The sequence below is a fragment of the Oryzias melastigma genome, linkage group LG21 (assembly GCF_002922805.2).
Source record: "Oryzias melastigma strain HK-1 linkage group LG21, ASM292280v2, whole genome shotgun sequence".
Lineage (NCBI taxonomy): Eukaryota > Metazoa > Chordata > Actinopteri > Beloniformes > Adrianichthyidae > Oryzias > Oryzias melastigma.
The window spans coordinates 22,505,664-22,520,432 of record NC_050532.1 but is presented as its reverse complement, the minus strand read 5'-3'; the positions used below and the strand labels follow the sequence as shown (position 1 = coordinate 22,520,432).

Here is a 14,769-nt window from a genome sequence, read left to right as displayed (position 1 = left end):
CTTCGGCACGGAGGCTTGCGAATTAAAAAACAGTATCTGCTAATTGTTTTTTTCTCATGAACATTACAGGAGATGTAGAATAAATCAACAGTAATCGACTAGTGGGAAAATTAGACAACTACGGTAACTCTTTTTTTAAACTGACGGGTGGTTTTGTGAAATGCAATTTTCGGCCGGTGTAGGAAAATTTCCTAGCTTGTACTCATAGACTGTATATAAAATTATTTTTACAGTATATGCTTGTACTGCACGGATAAAAAAAATCCAAAAGCAGGTTAAAGAAAAAAATCTGGACTAAATATAAGTAGATGTGCTCGCATGTAAACTATCCACTGATTTAGTTACGCTCGTTCTAAGAGGGAGAGAACGCTGCAGCCTCGCGCGCAGGCTGAACAGCAGGTCTGGCAGAAAGTTCCGGCGCCGAAGCTGCACTTACGCGCGTACCCTATTCCCAGCCATTCGCGGAGAAAGGTTCCACATGCAGCTTTTCTCGTGTGACACGCCGCTGGACTGCTTTAAGCGCTCAGTATAATCGAGAGAATCCAGTTGATTTTCAAAATAAAAGATTTCTGACTCAAAAAAGAAACAAAAACAAAAAAAAAACATCCCTAAATTCTTCCGCGGCCCGGTGGCAATGGGTCTGCGGCCCGGTACCGGTCCGCGGCCCGGTGGTTGGGGACCACTGAAATAGAGCATAGTAGCTTCAAGCACATCTACAAGTATGTAGCGAAATCTGGAAGTATTTTTTTTTCAATAGTGCTGATAAATATCGTGCAAAAATACCAATATTATCTAGTTCCTCCAGTCAGATAGAGGAGGGATGCTTTCCAAAACAGCATAAAGATAAATCCTTTAAGCACGTTGTAATCTGTTACATCCTCACTGTAGATGCGCGGTTTTCCACTTTTCAACTCCAAGGCCTTTGTTCTGATGGGGTCAGCCAAGGTCAATTTTCTCATTAATCACCAACGAAAGGTCAAATGGGTTGTCAATAAAACTTGTCACTGCAAATGATGAGCACAGCCAAACTATAGACTCTCACTTTAACTGTAAAGCAAAACAAGAGGGGTCAAATTATTAGAAAGTTAACCAAAAACGACTTAATTGCTTATTTAATTAACTCACACCAAGTGATATTAGTAAGAAGAGCATTTACTACAACACATGCACCCTTTTTCCACTGATCAACTGTTCATTCTTGACTGAATACTCTCACATTCCTCCACAATGAGCATCCCGCGGTATTTTTAGCCACTTTGACAACTGCATGGCACATCTGCCTCCTTTCATTCCTACTGACACGCCAAAAGCTATGGTCGAAACCCTCGTGCACATGTCGTCCTCTCACGCTGCTGAAACCCAAACACATGTACAACCTAACTAAAAGAAGAAAAACCTCACCAACACTCACCCTTCTGATTCACCGTTCGAACACAGCCGAGAGGAGCGCCTTCTGGAGGAAACACCGGCGTGGCGAGGAATGCGTCTGCCTGGCGAAAATCCAGCGAGAGTCGTCTCCCCGTGCTCCTCCACCAAATCAATTTCACACTCCCTCACCTCCCCGCCACTCTGATGTCATTCATTCATCCCCTCTCCCGTAACCATGGCAACCCAGCCGCTTCTAGCTGTACATTCTAATTGAACTGTCCTTTTATTTTTCTTCTCCGTAATGCTCCCCCCTCCTCAGACTCACCCAGCCCATTTACTACATCCAGCCTTGCAAACATCTACTTCACTGATGTGACCAACTCAGCTTCTGCAAATGACTTAAAAATAAGAGGAAAAAAAAGTGAAACCGCAGTGAGTTCCACAGAAGTTCACAAAAAAAAAAAAGACGTCTTTGTTTTTACTCCTTATGCTCACAAATCCTCAGCGTGTAGTGTGGAATAGGGTGTTAAATACTTAATGAAAGCTGCCATCATTATTATGCTGCTTTCCCTGCTCATAGTTCTTACACCGACCTTGGATGGAAGGAAAAGAAAAGCTGCCTCTGATCACAGTTTTTACCCGTTTACGAGCTCTCCTTTGGTCATCCAGAAAATCCTCCCTCCAGTTCCACGGTCAAGATGCTGCTCTGTTTCCTCCTGCGCTTTCCTTTAGCTGCTGGGCTTCTCTCCACCCTGCTGCTTTCAAACTTTAAACGCATCTTCTTCATCTCCTATTCCACTACATTCTCTCATCTCCAGTTTGTAGAAAAAAAAAGATCAAACAACACAAGCAGAGAAATGTGTGAGCCAAAAATAGATCAACCAAAGCATACTTCAGGATTGCATAATGAAGTTAAAAAAAAGCATGTACATATAAAAATAACATAAATAATATTACAAGGATAACAGCGTTTATGTTTATTTTTGTGTACTATTACAGCATTCACACAATAGTGATTCTCCTACTTCTTTCCGTATGGTTTTTGGCATGTAAAAACTCAAATTACGCTTTCAACAATTTCAGTATCTTTGGATCAATTCAGCTTGCTCAGGACATTACTGGTTGTACTTTTGGTATTCATGAACTGTATAGTTTTTCAAATATTTGGCAAAATGTGTCCCATAGGAAATGTATGAGAATTGCTCAAATCTTTAAAAAATGTTGTGAACTTCTGCATACTTTCAGCTACAGCAGGGGTCTGCAACCTGCGGCTCCAGAACCACATGTCTCTCCATTGTTGGCTCCTTGGCCAAACATAAAATAAGTCATGGACACTGCTGATCCAGCCATGTTGACCGTCTGAGTCAGCAGCTCCCTGCTAATGCTGCTTAACCAAAACTACCTAAAGAAAACAAATGAACAAAGCCCGAAAATTAAGACTACCAACCCCAAACTAAAATAACAAAAACCTGGCAGTGTAAGACTACTGAGGACCAAGAGGGTAAAAATAACAGAAAAAGAAAAGAAAAAAATTTCCTTTTTTTTTTTTTTTTAGTAAGGCTTGCCTAATTAGCATTTAGTTAATTTAGATTACTTATATTTATAAATTGATAGCTGAAGTACACATAGAAGATAAACTACATAGGTTTTTACATCCCTGAAGCTCCAAATAGTTTAGCTAATATTTTAGCATTATGGTAGCTGTTTTGGCAAAATTAGTCTTTTTTTTTATTTGCATATTTGGCATTTAGCTTGTATTTTAGCAAACTTTAGGCTTCAGCATTTTCAGCAGCGACATTCAGCGTCACACTAACATTATCGCAGGTAATGCCATATATCTAGTTGTTTTTTTTTTTATTTGCAAGCTCTGGAAAGTTAGTATTTTGGAAAATATATAACAACAAAATTATTTATTTTTGCATTAAAAAAAAATACATGTCAAAAGAAGGTGGGAAAAATGCTTTTTATGTCCTAAAATGGCACTTATATCTTTAATTATAAATATTTACTGTAGATTGTTGTGCTTTTCTTGTGAAAAAATCCTTCCATCTGTGCGCATCAGTCCTGGTCCAACATGGATTATCTCTTGGTTCCCTCTACGCATAATTAATTATCCTATTTTGCAAGCAGGAAAAAAAAAACATTAAAAAACACGTCTTTCTTATTTTTTATGGGTGTTTTTAAAACATTTTCTATCATTTTTTTCCTTTTACTTAACCTCTTCAATGTTGCATCGTTTGATAACAGACTTCATAAACTGAGTAAGAGTGAATTTTAAGGTGTATTTTCAGGAGAAATAGCCTCATTTACATGCAAATCAGCATCTCCAGCGTTCAGCTGTGCGGTGTCACCCCAAGATAAGGAAGATGAGGAAAATGAACGTTGTGAGGTCATATTCTCAGTGGTTTATCTTTTTTTTCACATACTGATTTCACTTCACAGCTTCATGAGGTAAAAAAATGCAGCAAGATTTAGTGTTTTGGAAGAGCTAAGGAACTTAGCAGACAACTTCAAAGAGTGGAGAAGTTGAAAAGCATTAAAAAGCTCCGCTGGCACTGGTGGATGTTATTCCAGTGGACAGAACGCAGGACAGAGATAGAGAAGCAACAAACAGCTGCAGGTGTGGACTTGATTCTGGGTTGTTCACATATGTGGACTCAGTGGGAGGCAAACGTGTAACTCATTAAACTTTCTGAAGAGGTCATTTCTTCCTCCAGTGTGGCAGTTTTAAAGGATAAAACTCATCTTTTACATTTAGCTTCAAGTATTTATTACATTTCCTCATGTTTTAATTCCCAATTTGTCTTTGCACAATGTGAGTGTTGGGGGGCTTTAATTATAATGAGTGTTTTTATTATTACTATTTATTTATTCATTTAATGCAAAGCACTTTGAGGTGTTCTGTAACAGGAAAAGTGCTCTATAAATAAAGCTGAACTTGGATTTCTGTCAAAAAGAATTTATAACCTCATTATTGACAAGAAATATTAAGATATTTTTAACAAATATGTAAGGAAAATATTATGTTATTTGTAATTTTTACACACAAAAATTGTCCAATCGCAGATTTTTATTTTTTTATTTTTTATTTTTTTATAGTAGCCTTTAGTATTTTCTGCACCATAAAATGCTGTATGGTCTATTTTTTTTATTTTATCACTAAGCGAGACAATAAAATCAGAAATAAAGTCAATCAATTAGAATTTATTAATTGCATTCATAGTAAATCTAGAACTTGTTAGTAACACGTTAGGTTAGCCGTGTTTGTGTACTATCAATACCTTGTTAGCAACACTTAAAAAACAACAAAGTGATACCACTAAAACAAACGTTACTGTGACTACGCTAATTCCCAACTTGTTTGTATTACATAAGCAAAAAAAAAAAAACCACATTCCTACATGGCTAAACATTAGCCTCGTTGGTGTGTACGAAATAACATCCAACCTTGTAATCAAAAAACAGACAGATACAGCGAAAATAAACACTAAAGTGACTACGCTAACTCGCAACTTTATTAGCAACGCAAAAAACACAGTGTGACACCGCTACACGTGAGCTGCGTTAGCATATTCACAAAAAACCCAACTGTTGCAACTTGTTAAAAAACGAACAAAATGATACCTCTAAAACAAGACTTTAGCGACATTCACAGTTAGCAATTCATTCAAAAAAAGTACATTCCAAAATGGCTACACGCTAGCCGTATTAGCATATTTTCATAAACACCAAACCTGTTTGCAGCACATAAAAACAGACTGATAGAGTGTCGTAGGCCTATAACTTTCATAATCGCTTTGACATCAGTAGGTAAAATCAGATTTGATACATTTAGAAGACACGTTGTCATTTTATGATAAAAAAAAAAACAAGATAAATGAATGAGATAGTTTTTGCAAAAATGAGTACATTTCGAAACAAAAATGCACACCGACATTTTTATGGAGATTGTCTGATTTCTTTTTTAAGTTTTACCTCTTTTTTCCAATGAACAATAAATTATCCTGCAGGCTAAAGATAAATCACACTATTGCACTTCTGATTAAAAGACATCAAAGGTATGACAGACAATGTAGTTATCAACAGATCTTCTTTTTTTGAAGGAAGAACATCAAAGATTCTTTTAATCCATTAGCCTGTATTCATCCACATCCAGTTAGAATCACAAGCTCAGCTTGTGGCCAGCATACATTGATTAAAGGACACGCATGACTGAAGGTTGTAGGGGTGGCGCAGAGTGGTTAACCTGTGATGGCAAGATCACAGATTTGGTTTTCACTCTGCCCGCTAATGTGTCAAAGTGTTGTTGGGCAACAGGCTGAGCCCCCACATTGCCTTGTTAGCACCTTGCAGGCTGCTCTGCTCCCATCAGTGTGGAATTGTAAATCGTAGTAATATACTGTAGGTCTTAAAAACTCCAATGAAAACGGTTGTTTTTAAGATGTTCCTATGATGGTTTTCTGATAATGGAGGACATATATTAAGAAAATTGGGCTCAAAATAGCATTTCTGATACCAATTTTGCTCACCATTTTTGTTGCACTGGTAATGTTAGCTTGGGGGTGTGAGGGGATGTAAGAAATCTGGAAAGACTGTAAACCAGGGGTCTTAAACTCCATTTCCCTTGGAGCCACTGAAGGGAGAGTCTGGGCTATATGGGGTTCCATTTGTGCCAAAAATCTGTTTTTCTGTCCACTGTCTATATCTTTGGTTCATTGTCTACGTCTACGTTTATTGATCATTTGTTCATGTCTATTTGCTACTAAGCAATATCTTCTGTGTGTCCTGTGAAACGACAGGAGCTAATGACCCAAGCAACTGTTGCAAAGGACTTTTCGACAATAGCAAATGCAAACTTTTAGGCTAAAACATCACAAAGCAAATACAAAGCTATCTTCAAAGAAGCATGGGTATGCAGAAGATTTTGCTTAGTAGTACATAGACATGAACTAATCTTCAATAAACTTGTTCAGAAGACATAGACATTGGACCAAAGAGATAAACACTGGGCGTAAAAACACATTTTTGCCACAAATGGTACCCCATCCAACATTGGCTGCACGTGTTGAGATTTGATTTTTAGCTAGAAACTGCATAATTATAATTAAAAGACCACTGCAAATGTGTTTAAGATAGTTCAAAAGAAGATTGGAGTAGGTCTTTTGAAAAGATTGAGTCAGTTCATTTTCAGACTTGTTTCTTTAACCAGTTTCATTGTGCAGTCCTGTGTACAGTCCTGTAAAGACTGTTGACCTGGTGGATGAACTTGTCCTTCACTTTCAAACCTAGAACAGTTTTTAGTAAGATCTGTCCTCCACACTAGTTTTTACTTTCAATTAATGGCATTGTCTTAGCTATATTAATGGATCATTGTCTTTCTTAATGAATAATACATGTTTCATTTCTCAGTTGACGAATCTGTGATGATCTGAGTTGATAAGACTCAACTCTTCCTTTGCACTCTTTGTTGTCAGAGCTGCCCTAGCTCAAGCTAAAGTTAACTCCTTCCACTCTGCCTGGAGTCCCATTGGGAAATGGAAATTAGATTCATGAAAGCAAAAGATGAAGGCACAGGTTCAGGGAATCTCTGGTCCATTTAGGGCGTGAAATTACCTCACATGTGAACCATGCTCAGAGGAGGAGGTGAAGTCACATTTAACTTATCTGACCAAATACGGATCCAGGAATATGTGATTTATCCTTATCGCTCATATCTTGTCTCAGCTGGGATAATTGTTTTTTTAATCTGTTTCTTTGACCTGCTATTTCATCTGCCTCTCATCACTTCCGAACTTGGGACTGACAGGGCGTGGGATCGTACCCCGTTAAGTACTTGGTCGGGGTTAAATGTGAGAGACAACGCGTTTGAAATCAGGTCTAGAAACATCACAGCCAAACGATATCTTTTCTTGCAGAATAATTCCCCCCTCAGCCTCCTGACTACTTCAAAGCAGTTTTTTTTATAGGAAATGCTGAAGTGATCCGGTTCCTTATCATTAGCATAACTGCGGCTAACTCTCTAACACATGCTGCCTCGCTACAGGCAAAAGAACCAGGTAGGTGGACAAGTATTAGATGGGGGAGGGGTCACTGTGAATGGTGCTGGCAGCGGTAAAGTGGGTATTTTTCATGCACCTGCACATTCCTGAAAGAGGAGCAGCTGCTTTATTAGCCAATCTGATTTTTTTTTTTATAAACTGTCTAGTCATTTATCCAAATTTTATCTCTCACTGGGGCTGGTAAAATGGCCTAAAATTAAAATACTTTTTACATCAAATTTGATTTACGATCTAAATCGATATTTATTTTCTTCTTTGTCCCATATGGTTTGTTGCTTTAAGCTTGATGTCACAAACACCGAACCAGTTCCATATAACTGAAGAAACGTCCTTTTTTGCTCTCCTTTACTGTCTTGACTGGCAAGCTGACCGTACTCCAAGCATTGGAAACCCAAGACATCAGAGTGCTAGAGTAAAAAAAATCCAGATTTTTTCCAATTCAAATCAATTGATAAAATCAATTTTCAGCCCTAGCTCTCATTACATAATTTAGTAATTTTGTAACCTACAGTAGCTTATCTTATGCCTTAGTTGCAACTGTCCTGACAAATGGAGACGGTCCATCTGAGGAGAAAAAATGGGCAAACCTGTTCGGGAGGGACCAGCACGGATAATCAAGATCGTAGACCGAGAGAGAAAATGTTCATGCATATTTTTTTCAATGGGCATCCTTTAGACAACAAGTTGTAGTGAAAACACTGAAAACCCGTCAGGGTTGAAGTAGGTGAGATTCAGGATTGTTGTACATATTTTTACTTTCTATAACCTCCCAAAACTTGTGCAGTGCATTAAAGATTTGCACAAAACTTTATAGAAATTCTAGGAATTTCAAAAAACACAGTTTCGAAATGACACAGCTTCCATTAAATTATAATTTTGCGTTAAAGCACAAATCAACTCACGCGATAAGTCATTAAAAACAGGGCGATGGATGGTGATGGGTCTCTTTGCTCATCCAAGCGATCATACAACATGCCCTCTCCCTTCTGAGTCCTTGTAAGATGCATGTTTTGTGTCGAAAATTATATTATGTTTTTTAACCTTTTGTCGTCCATGGGGGTGTTATCCACGTGTTAACGTACATTATTGCATGAGTATGTCCCCGTAAATCCGAAATTAAACCTTATAAACATTTATTTTGAAAGTACAACAGTAGCTTTTATTTTGAAACCTGGACCTGTTTCCGGTTTCCTGGCTTTTTGGCACAGAATTGACACGTGACAGACTGGAAATAGAACTCCTGAAGCTTGCGCTGCTGTCCGGAGGGACGAATGTGGAATGCAGACATGACGGAGACGATGTAAGCATCCGATTCATTAAAGAACATTCTATTTTTTGATTCGACGCAACGCAAACACACAGCGCAAATGGACTAGCCTTATGAAAAAAGAAAATTAGATATTGTTGTTAGGGTGGGTATCCAATGGATGTCCTAAGTGGCCTTCCATTTCATCTGCACACCTCATGTGTGAGGCATTTGAGCGTGGTCAGTACAGAGCCAGTACTTGGACCTTTCCAACGACTAGCACCATACAACAGCATCACCCTTACATCATCGGTGCGTTTGACTAGCAGAATCCTTACAAATACTTCATGATACTCTTACCACGTACTCAACAATCATCCCTTCAGGTGGCCGCATTAGCCTCAAGGGAACTCTAAGACACATCTGTGCCCCTCTTCCAATGCAGCTGCTCCTCTCTACAACCCTCTGGGCCTAGACAACTCCAATATCGGCAGAACTCGTACAGGTAACCTCTTGTATAGGTGAATGAGACTCAAGCCTTGTAAACACAGATAAACATGTCTGTGTTTAATCTATTTCTTCCTAGTTGATTCCATCAACGTTGGAGATATAAAAGAGCAAGAGTGGAGAAAATTAACCAAATAAAGGGGATGGCTTTTTATAACTAATATTGTACTTTGATAAAACAGAATTGGTTTTAAAAATCAAAACCTGCGAGTTCTGACAGGTTCCAACATGTTAGCACAGTTGACTCTCTTCCACCCTTAGTGTCCAGTGACAGCCTTGGACGGGAAACTGTTACCAAAGACTGCTCCCCACATACCAGCGGCACGTCTGCATTACCATGAGGAAGTCTTTCATTGAAAGGGGGAAGTCGCATCGGGAACAACCGCCTTCTCCTCCGACCAAGCTGAGCATCTTACGGGGGTTGGTCAGCGTTCATGCCAGCTGCTCCATCCACCTGTTTGGTACTATGAAGAAGATGGGGATTGGGGGAAGGGTGAGATCTCTGTCCAAAGGCTTGGATTTAATCATAGCCTGCTGGAAGGGCGCCAGTTCCAAATTATATGTTGTGGCTGCTGCCAGCAGAGCTTTCCACCACCTGTCATTAGCTTAGCACCGTCTGAGTCAACCAACTGTCCGGTCTCATGAGCCTCTTTTGAAAAGAATAGTGCGGAGATCAAGTCTCAAGATGACTTTTCAACTCAAGCTGACACTTGGAAGCTTATATTAGAAGAAGCAAGTATGCAGAGGAGAGGTTATGGATTACTGAGGAGGGAAGAGCGGAGAATCCCCGGCTGAACCACAACTGCTGCTGTGAGGGTCAAGTCACCATCAGGTTTAAACACAGACAACATAAAAAAAAATGTGGTTAGGAATTAGCTACAGTGTCAAAATTTTGCAAAATTTCGCATACACTGCTTTGAAAGTCTGTCTAATCAGATTAAAAGGTGAGATAAATCCATCGCTTCCTTTTCAGATGAACGATGGACCTTGTAATCCCATCCTGCCCCCTCTTTTGTCTGCAGAGTCAGCTGTCTGCTTTCTGACGTCAAGCACATGAAATGCAACCGTCGCCCATGACTTTTTGTGTGTTTCTATATGTGTGTGTGTGTTTAGGGCTGGGCAGTAGCTGCAAAGGCAATCAAGTGAGAGTGGTAACCATCAAGTCCCATCTAAGATTAGATCTTCTAGCGGACGGATTAAAAAAAGTAGGGTGTCCGATGGCTTTTGCAGCCAAAAGCCTTCGGGTTTGAGTGCTTAGTGAAGAAGGATTCCTCTGTTTTTAATTTAATGACCATGTTGTTATTATACAGTCTTGACATTCACAACCAAGCACCTCCCTGTCGTTGACCTAGCGGTGAAAGTATGGCCCTCTTTAATCATGCAAGATAGATTTCATTTGAATTTTGCCAGAACTGCAGCCCAGTGGGGCTGTTTTTCATTAGTAGTACATTAATGACCTTTGTGGTTCCAGATTGTGACAGCACAAATCTGTCAAACAGCACTATCGGAGGAGAAAAAAAAGTTCGAAATTGCTCCGCTAAACCAAATCTCAATCATACTGCTCAAGATCGTTCCCTTTGGTCCATGTATCAACCCATAATTATCAGGGAGGGGGATGACTTGTTCTCGTGAGCATGTGGCTTTAACAGCTGACCAAAGGAGGAGACTGGGCGTCCTAACTCACACTGACCACAGATTGCAACAGGATCTCTTGCCAGTAGCCCCCAAAAGCATTGAAAAATAGAGTTTGTAAGGAACAAACAAGGGTAAGGGATTGTCTTAAGCCACATGTGTCAAAGTCAAGGCCCGGGGGCCGAATCCGGCCCTCCGGGTAATTCTATCCGGCCCCCCAGATCATTTTGTTATTGCTAATAATGACCAGATGTTATCTTGCACTTATTTCTAACATATAATTTTGACAAAATATATTTTTATGGAGAGTAAAATATTGAAAGATGGTTTAGTTGATTTGTTCTAGAATAATATTCATGTCTTTTTATTATTCATAATTATGTTAAGTTTTGCTTTTAAAGTTTTAAAAATTGGCATTGTGCTAGCTTTTTGGACTATTTTGGCATTTACTAAGATTTTTTAGGCTATTTAGGAGTTAGGCTAATATTTCAGCTACATGCTAGCTGTTTTGGCTAATTTAAGTTTTTCAGGCTGTTTTGGAGTTAGGCTAATATTTATACTCTAGCTGTTTTGGCTAATTTAGGCTTTTTTGTGTTTTAGGTTTTTAAGTTTAGCTATTTTTTAAGCTACATGTTAGCTGTTTTGGCCAACCAATGTTTTGGGTTTTTTTTTCAGCTAATTTGGCATTTAGCAAATACTTTAGCTGGCTGTCAGCTTCAGCATTTTTAGCTATTAGTTTCAGTGAATTAACTATTAACTTCAGTGTATTCATCTGTCAGCTTCAGCGTTTTCAGCTATCAATTTCAACGTTTTCAACTATTAGCTTCAGTGTTTTCAGCTATTAGCTTGAGTGAATTCAGCTATCAGTTTTAGAGTTTTCAGCTATTAACTTCAGTGTTTTCATCTATCAGCTTCAGCGTTTTCAGTTATCAATTTCAGCGTTTTCAACTATCAGCTTCAGTGTTTTCAGCTATCAATTTCAGCGTTTTCAACTATTAGCTTCAGCATTTTCAGCTATTAGCTTGAGGGAATTCCGCTATCAGCTTCATCGTTTTCAGCTATCAATTTCAGCATCTTCAGCTATCAGCACTAGCATCTTCAGCTGCCACATTCAGCTTACAGCATTCACACTAGCATTATCGCAGGTAATGCTAAATATCTAGTTCATAATTATATTAAAAAGTTATGTTTTTCAAGTTTTAAAAATTTTGTTTTAGAGTGTTCAACAAAAGTTTATCCTGCTCGTGACCTAAGGTGTGTTTTGGATTTTGGCCTCCTGTGCGATTGAGTTTTTACACCCCTGTCTTACCCCTAGTGCTATCCTAGGTATGTTGTTGGGAGTAGGGTCATCTGGACCCCACAAGACAGCACAATGTGTCCATGGCAGGCGTGAAATCCTGTCCACCTTCATCCATATTTGTCATGGGACAGATAACACATCAATGTAAGGCTGAGTCATCTGCATAAGATAGCACTAGGGTTAAAAGCCTCAGAGCAACTGGAGGAGCTTGAAAGAGCTGTTGCGGAAGTCAATTTGTCAGTTTCTCCAGCGCCCAAATGGGTCGCACAGCTGGAAAATAGAAGCGGAATTGTCAAAGCGGGGATGTTTTTGTCTTCAGAACACTACGACACCTCACTGCAATGCTGCCGGACTCAGAGGCCCGCAGTCTGGCTGTGCATGGAGACAGATGGAGGAAGCACACACGCAGACATACAAACACTTTGCAATGGCCTCACAAATATATATTTTTCTTTAAGCTGTGTAACAGCTCTGAATCCTGCTACCCCAAAGGTTTGACATCAGCAAACTCACCCCACATGTGTTCATTCTTCCTCATTCTCTCTTTGGGGTTAAAGATGCTGAGTCTGAAAGAGGCCATCTGTGAGCCAATGGAAAACAAAAGACGGGGGATTTTTTTGTTTTTTGGGTGGTGGCACCTGTCTTCTTTTCTCCACAGAACGTAACACTTACTCTTCTCCATCTGTTGTTTTTGTTCGGCTCTCTCTTTTATGCATTCATTCATTTTTTCCCCGCATTATCCTGTGTAGTATCAGTGTTTCTCTTTCTGCTCAACAGAAGAGAACAGTTGCGAGGCGAAAGTCCTGAGAACACAATCTGACATTTATTTCCCGACATTTTTGGGTGTGTGCTGTGTTTGTCATGTTCTTTGGCGCTGGGGAAACGTTTAAGAGCAAATGAAATCTTACAAGAGAAGAAGAGTGAAGAAAACAAAGGTCAGTCTGGAATTTTTGAACAAAGAAAAAGTAAAAAAACACAAAAATCTCAAAAAGTGTGAGTTTAATAAAACCTGTTGTAACACTTCATTTGTGCAAATGTTGGAATGAAAACACACTTATTGATGCTTTATCCAAACCGTTTGCCCTCGGGCTTGCATGTGACCAACATGCACAAAGAAACTTCCACACACTTCACCAACAATCACGGGCAAGCAGGAAACAATGAGCAGCGTACCTCACGGAAGCATCAATTGCAAAGTGCTTTCACTCCAGCTTGAAAATAAAATCCACACCCGACGTAGTTTTTGTTCCGCAGATCTGAGGCGCTCAATCAGTGCAGGCGAGAGATGCAGCAACTCCCAGCTCAGTCTGCATCTGTGCCGACGGGCTCAAATCCTCCACTGACGTTCCACCAGAGAGACGGGGAGTTACAAGGACGACGAGGAGGAGGAGGGCAATTTTGGGGGAATCAAGGGGGGTTGGTTGAAAGGGAGAGCGAGCACGATGCAGTGAGAGTGTGGTAGAGAGGGAGAGAGATTTAGGGGGTTTGCCTCTGAATGTGTGCTTCAGCGTGAGGCAAACAGACAGCGAGAGTGGAGTTTAAATCTCTAATTACAGCTGCTTGTCAGAAGCCCATGAGCAGATGGTGGGAATGAGTGACACGGGACTTCATACACACAACACCCTGTTACGCCTGTGTGTGTGTGTGTGTGGTGCAGTGTTAGGGGAGGAGAATGCAACACAAAACAGTGAAACCAAGACTAATGAAAGAGCATGAATGAAAAGATGGTTTTATTGTCTTTTTGTGAAGCTAATAGGAAACAAAGTTTGATGTTTCCAATACTCTACAAGTCAGATATCTTTAGGAAGACAGACGGAATACAACTAGGGGTGTAGGGAAAAATCAATATGACGCTATATCGCGATATTTAATTTGGTGGTATAACTTGTATTAATTAAAAAATGCTGACAAGAGGATATTTAATTGTTTATGAGCAAACGAAGTTCAGCGTCTTACTTTTACATATTGTATCATGATGTGTATCGCGATACGTATCGTCAAACTATTATCAATACATACCACTAATAGCTATGGTGGACTTGGGTGAGCTTTGTCTCTTATCGAGCTACTCTCGACTGGGGTTGGGCACCGATGGGATCTGATGCGGTTCCGGTTCTACCGCGGTTCTTTTGTTTCGGTTTCGGTTCCCTTTCGGTGCTTATTGCGGTACTTCAGTAATAAAAAATAATGCCTTTATCTTCCTAAATCCAAAGCAGAACGGCTTCAAACAAGCGCAGACTCCCTCCTGCCGTGCAGCTGTGCGCACGTAATATAAAGCATAATATAAAACTCCGTCTTAAATAAACTTAAACGTCCTGGAAATTTTAGCCTGACATTTTATTAAATTAAATCAGGAATGTGGCATTTATTTGCAGTTGTTTTTGGGCAAAAGCAATATTTTATTTCAATAAAATAAGGCAGAAGATAAATCTCAATCACACGGCTGCAAAGCGCAGCAGATGATGACGACCCGCTGTGGTGGTGGGCGGAGCCGAGCCGAGCTTTCTGCTATTAGCAGCCCAACAAGGAGGAAACGATTCATTGTTTCATTTTGGGATGGGGCTCCAGCGTTGTTTAAAAATTGCGGAAACTCCACTATTCACAGCGAAAGTCCCGCCCACCGACGTCAGCGGATGTGTCATGCCTGCTCTCAATGT

General features: G+C 39.8%; 1 protein-coding gene across 2 annotated transcripts in view; it reads right to left on the bottom strand.

Annotated features, from left to right (window-relative positions):
- myo16 (myosin XVI) overlaps positions 1-13,894 on the bottom strand; it is a 133,625-nt gene extending 119,731 nt beyond the window's left edge. Inside the window, exon 1 of one of the 2 annotated variants that reach the window (XM_024287205.2) lies at positions 13,286-13,894. The gene's annotated coding sequence lies outside the window, so the exon portion shown is untranslated. Of the gene's footprint in view, positions 1-1,411; positions 1,738-13,285 lie in introns of those variants that run through there. The other variant, XM_024287204.2, reaches the window with a different exon arrangement.
- Positions 13,895-14,769: the final 875 nt, after the last annotated feature.